Raw genomic sequence first — 5895 nt, 5'->3', positions numbered from 1 at the left:
CCCAAAAAAACCCCCAAAAACGTGCCTAGAAAGTCAGTTGAGGACAAATGGCTTCTTTGTATATAAAGTATCTAACTGCATTTCAAATCTCATTATAATTTATTTTGCTTTTCCCTTCTCTACTCCTTTTCCTTCCATATATTAGGTCCTACATGGACTACAAACTCATAAAATTTAATGGATGAATAAAACTTTTCACTACTCTCTTTTACAGCGGGTTTCACATTCATTCGAATAACAAGAAACTTCACTTGCGCCGCCCATGTCTCAGCCAGCCTGGCTGTGAATACCGTGTTTCAGCAAGGCAAGTGGCAATGCATCCAGGCACATAGACATGCCAGTGTGGGCTACTCTCCTTGAAGCTGGCAGCGGCTAACACACCAGATGTGTTTTCAGTGCCAAAGGCAGTTGCGGTCCATAGTTTGTGGAGTTGCTAGAGGAGTCTGATTTGAAATGACCCAGGAAAACCGTGGCCCTCTGCTTGACCTCTATGTGAATGTAGATATCATAGTGTACCTGGTGAGATGTGATGTACCTTTTGTTATTTCACTGTAAAGTTGTGCCAATGGAAGACTTCTTGCTGAGGAACTGCCAGTGGTTTGGTGGAGGATTTCACAGGCTGCTGGTGCAATTATGAGAAGAGAATGTACAGATGCAAGTGGTCTTGAGTGCAAAAGACTGCAGGGGTGGAGGGCTGTGCAGTTTAGCAGCTGTGCTGCTCTGTCTGTGCAGAAAGTTAAGTGGTAGCCTACAGGAGCCTGTCTGCAGCCTGTTGGCTCCTGATCAGCTCTGTTCAAAAGCAGTGTTGTAGTAAAGGTATAAGGAAACGCAGAAGCTTCATTTAGAGTGGAATTAAGGTTTTATATGGATTTACATTAATTTCCCAATTTCTGATTTTTCAAGGCACAGCTTTTCCTGAATTAGCAAGTTCCATCAGCTAACCCGAGCTCTTCACTTTGAATTCAATCCCTCATTTTCTTTGGCAGGAATAAAAGCATTATTTGTAAGAGTTAGGATTATACAGAAGGCTGTAATTGCCATCTGTATTTTCACATGATGGCTTGGATGAAGGCTGTGTCATTTGAGTGCTTTATACCCTTTCCTGTTTATACTGTGCAGCCAGTGATATGGATCCCATGATCATCCCCAGATCAATTTCTGTATGGCAAAGTTCTGCATATTTTATAGGGAAGTAATGGTAACTATCTGAATACTTGGTGCAGCTTCTTGCCCTCAGCCATGCTACCTCCTACCTCATCCTTGCCTCTGAAATTGATTTCTTGACTGGCACTTTCCCCAGCTGTCTACAACTCTCATGCTCTTTGATGAGCTAGCCAAAATTAGGCAGTATTACCACTGCACCTCCCTTAACTAGAAGTCCTTCATTTGTTTTGTCAGGTACGAGTGTACAGGTGAAATCAGATGGACTCATCTGACCAGCACAGCTTCTTTCCACGCCAGCCACCTCTCAGTAAGTGCTGGGTGATTAAGGCTCCTTAAGGGTCTAATTAGAAACATGGTTCAGTTAATCAAGTGCATAAAAAGATTATAAGGAGTTGTTCTTCCATGGAGGGGAGTGTGCAGGGTGGATATTTCTGCTTTCAGCAGCTCAGATGTTGGATCCTGCAAAAGGGAGGACTCCAGGGAGACTTAACTGCAGCTCTTCCAATATATAAAGAGTATTTATAAATGTGAGGGAAATCAACTTTTCGAAGAGTAGATAGTGATAAGACAATGGGGAATGGTTTTAAACTAAAGGAAGGAAGATTTAGATTGGATGTCAGGGAAGTTTTTTTTACTGAGAGAGATGAAGTGCTAGAACTTGTTGCCCAGAGAGACTGTGGATGGCTCAGCCCTGGGGGTGTTTAAGGCTGGGTAGGATGGGGCCCTGGAAAATGTGATCTGGTACTTGACCTAGCAACTGGCTACCTTGCCTGTGGCAAGGGGTTCGGAACTTGATGATCCTTGATGTTCCTTCTAACCCAAGCCATTCTATGATATGATTCTATGAAACTGTCTGATCTGAATAGCTAGACAATCTGACTGATGGCAAGTTGAACATGAGCAAGTAGTGTGCCCCAGCAGCCCAAAGGGCCAGGCACAGCACTGCCAGTGGGCAAGGGGGGAGGGTTTGTCCCTTCTGCTCTGTGTGCTTTCTGACTTGGGATAATCTGTGACGGTGACAGCAAGGTCCTGCATTATGCAAGGAGATGATATCCTTTTAATAATTTGGTTGAGGAAAACAGCAGGAAATTTGCTGTGTTGCTTTCCTTCCTACCTTGCTAGGCTACCTAAACTCATATTGCTTTTAACCTCTTATTGCCCTTATCTGCACTGCCATTCCATATGTGAGCCCTCTGATCATTTCTGTCTCTCACACATTTAGTCCCATTCCCCTCCCTTCACTTCAAGCATTTGCATGTGTCTGTCAATTTCTCTTTGAAATTACTTCTAAGCATTGTCTGCTTTTCTCAGATCACATCTTCCCAAGATAAAAACCACTATAATAAAACCCCTTTTGACAGAGTCAGACAGCAACAGCAACATTTGTTTTCCTCTTTGAGATTCCTGCCAGTTCTCTGATCTGAGCTGACGCTGAGTATAGGTCAGATTTGGTGGCTACTGCATGTCCCCCCCAGCTACCCAGTGGATGTGAATTCTGTCAGCCTTTCAGCTACTTGGCCTGCACATGTGCTGTGTAATTTGTTTGCTCGGTGAGCAGTAGGTTCTATCTTTATCTCTCCACTGAGCTTAACTCTCATTGTGTGCTCTTGGAAACGGTGCCGTCTCCAGGTGTACACTAGATGTCATTAACTGAAATAATTGTTATTTGACCCCATTTTGTGGAAGTGCAAAAATTCATGGAAGCCTTCCCAAGATGACTGGGCTGTCATGGTAACAGATGGGAAGGATTTCATGTAACCACCTAATTATACAGCACACGAGGTAAGCAGTGAACAGTGCTGTACTGCTTAACATGGCATAGTCCTGTTTTGCTGTGATGAGGAGTGTCTGCAGCGAGTCATTGTGGGGATACTAAAGAGCAGGAACATAAATGTAAAGGGAGAATGGAAACTTGAAACCCAAAGGGTACAAATATTCACCTACTAGGGAGTAAATACTAACAAATACAACAGATTCTTGGGAAGAGGTCAAGCATTTGCAAATAGGAAACTTCGATTAATCATGGCCCAAGGATAGCTGAATGTTCTTCCCTGGCCTTTCCTTATGCTTCTTAATAACTAATGCAAATATATATTCATCTTTAAAATAACCGGAAATAACCTTTTAAATAACCCTAAACAGGGCAAAAATGTTTTGTATAGATTTAACCATTCTTTGTCTTTTTTGCTGGTAGAAAGCTTCCAATTGACCCCTGCTTCCATTTTCTGTTAATTCCTGGGTATCCAAACTCCACTTAGCCTAACCAATGTTACCCTGACGTAATCTGACTACTGTGTTTTGCACTCTAAATTGACTCTTATATATAATGTTCTAGTGGGAGGTGTCCCTGCCTATAGCAAGGGGTTTGGAACTAGGTGATGTTTAAGGTCCCTTCAAACCCAAACTGTTCTATGATTCTTATGCAGTTCTATCTCTGATGGCTATGTAATACCTAAGCCATCATAATCTATCTCTTCACAGAATCACACAACAACTGACATTGAAAAGCATGTCTGTAGGTCATCTGCTTCAATCCCTCTGCTCAAGCAGGGTTACCTAAAAAAGCTTGTCCAGTACCACGTCAGGATGAGTTTTGAGTATTTCCAAGCAGGGAGATGCACTCCCTCCTGGCATGCTTTTCTGTCTTGCATGCTATAATACTATCCTTGGGCAACTAAAAGAGCTACAATTATAGGATGGCTCCATATCATTGAGCAACTAGACCTCTTTAGATATTGTCACAACCTGTTTGAGACTCAGTTCTGCATTAATGGAGTACTGAGCGCTCTGACTTTTAAATAGAAACGGCCATTACTCTTAGCTTTGTTAAGAGAACTGTTCTGTCTCTTAAACCGGTAACATTACCAGGAAGGTACCAGCTGGGCTTAGTCAGTGCGCTGTGCTAGGAAATGAGTGCCTTTTAGAGATCCTTTTGCTGTAGTGGCCATGATTCAAAATAAAGCTGCTGTATTTGGGATGGATTTACCATTCCCGTAGAAATACAGCAGCTCATGATAAAGCTAAAAGTAGAGGAGAGGTGTGAAACAGTGAAATTACCTTTCTCTATATATGACCCATAAAAGTCCTTTTTGGAGCCTACTGCGATGACAACAAAGTTCATTCTTCAAGTGGTATGTTTGTGTAGGAACATTGGCTTTCTACAGCTGATCCTTAGGATAAACTACTGGCATTACCGGAATTGGTGTGGAATTGCTATTTAGAGACTGCACCCACTCCTTTACCAATGTGCTGTTAGTTCAAATTAAGCCAATTAACTTAAACAGAAAAAAAAATCTGAGGTAGTATCCCAGAATGTTGATGAAAATAGAATGAAATAATAATGAAAGAAACCTTAATTATTTTAGCTCCTAGAAATTAGACAAAATAAATCCTATGTTACAACTTTTTCAGCCTAGAAAATAGTAGGAAATAAGAGCTATGGGGCAGACAGCTCAGTGGGAGAGAGGCAAAGTATCGTATTCCTGATAAAACTCAGGAAAAGTACTCTAAAATTAATTCTCTATTTATATAAATCAATATATAACCTCAGTTTCATGATCCTGATATAAGTAGTTATCAATGGAGTAGTGTATGACTAAATCTACTTGTGAGCCCTGTGCCTGTGAGTGATGCTGCTGGATGAGAGGTAACCTTTTTTTCCTACATCTGCCTTGGTTCAAACCTACTAAGATCCGTCCTGCAGTGGCAGCCTTTAGGGAATGATGAGTAAAGGAGATGATCCCCACTATGCATCCAGCAGCAGGTGCTTTGATCCACCGCCAGGGTTTGGCTATAGCCCTTCTACAGCAAAAGGTAAAGCACCAGGCTTTGGTACAGCAGGCTGTGGTAACAGCCCTCTCCCTGAACACCTAGCTCATGTCACCAGGTCTGCTTGCAGCCTTTTCATGCCCCACTGCAATCTTTCTGTTTTGTAGTGAGAAATGGAGACAAAAGCAACTTGGCTTACTGATGGCTTTATTCTGGTCAGTAAATGCATATCTTCCTTCCAAGGGCTTGCGCCATGGACACCCCCAGCTGCCCCCATGGCAGTCCATGATGCTTGCACTTGTGGTGGTCCTCTGATAGTGCAGGCCTGTGGTTGTCTTCATGTTCTCCGCATCACCTTGCTGATCACCAGCTGTTGAGTTTTGGCCTGGGAACTGTATTCTGAATGTGAGATGTAGGAACAGGACCTTGTAGCAAAGGGAATATTCTTTTATTTTCCTTGCTTTAGTCAGTATATTCTGGCCAATTGGTTAGTCTACGGACTAAAGTGGCTTTTGTTCCAGAGCTAAGACAAACACTGAGTATTTAAAAATAACGTTACGGACACCTCAATGATAATCTGATTTTAGAACTCAACAGATGTATCAAGAATGATAGACAGGTAAGGAAAGGGCTTGAGTGTAGCTCTCCATTCCAGCTGGCAGAAAGGATTCACTTATCTTCAACTGGAATTTCCAATAAATCTATATTTAGTAGCCTTCATAGTCCATCACTTGATGGAATTACTTTCCTCCGCGAATGTGCAATAAAGTCTGACAGTGATATATGTAAGAACATTAAATTTTCAATGGCCGTGTTATGAACAAAGGTGATCTAACAAAAAATAATGTACTTTAAGGAGCAGATAGCAGGGCCCTGTTTCTGATCTCATTGACAAGGTTTAATGGTAGTAGACTTCTCTTCACATTAGTGAAATCATTCATTTATATGGATGTATGGGAGAGG

The sequence above is a fragment of the Coturnix japonica genome, chromosome 3, assembly GCF_001577835.2.
Source record: "Coturnix japonica isolate 7356 chromosome 3, Coturnix japonica 2.1, whole genome shotgun sequence".
Taxonomy (NCBI): domain Eukaryota; kingdom Metazoa; phylum Chordata; class Aves; order Galliformes; family Phasianidae; genus Coturnix; species Coturnix japonica.
The sequence above is the reverse complement of the archived record's forward strand: the minus strand, read 5'-3'. Positions refer to the sequence as shown.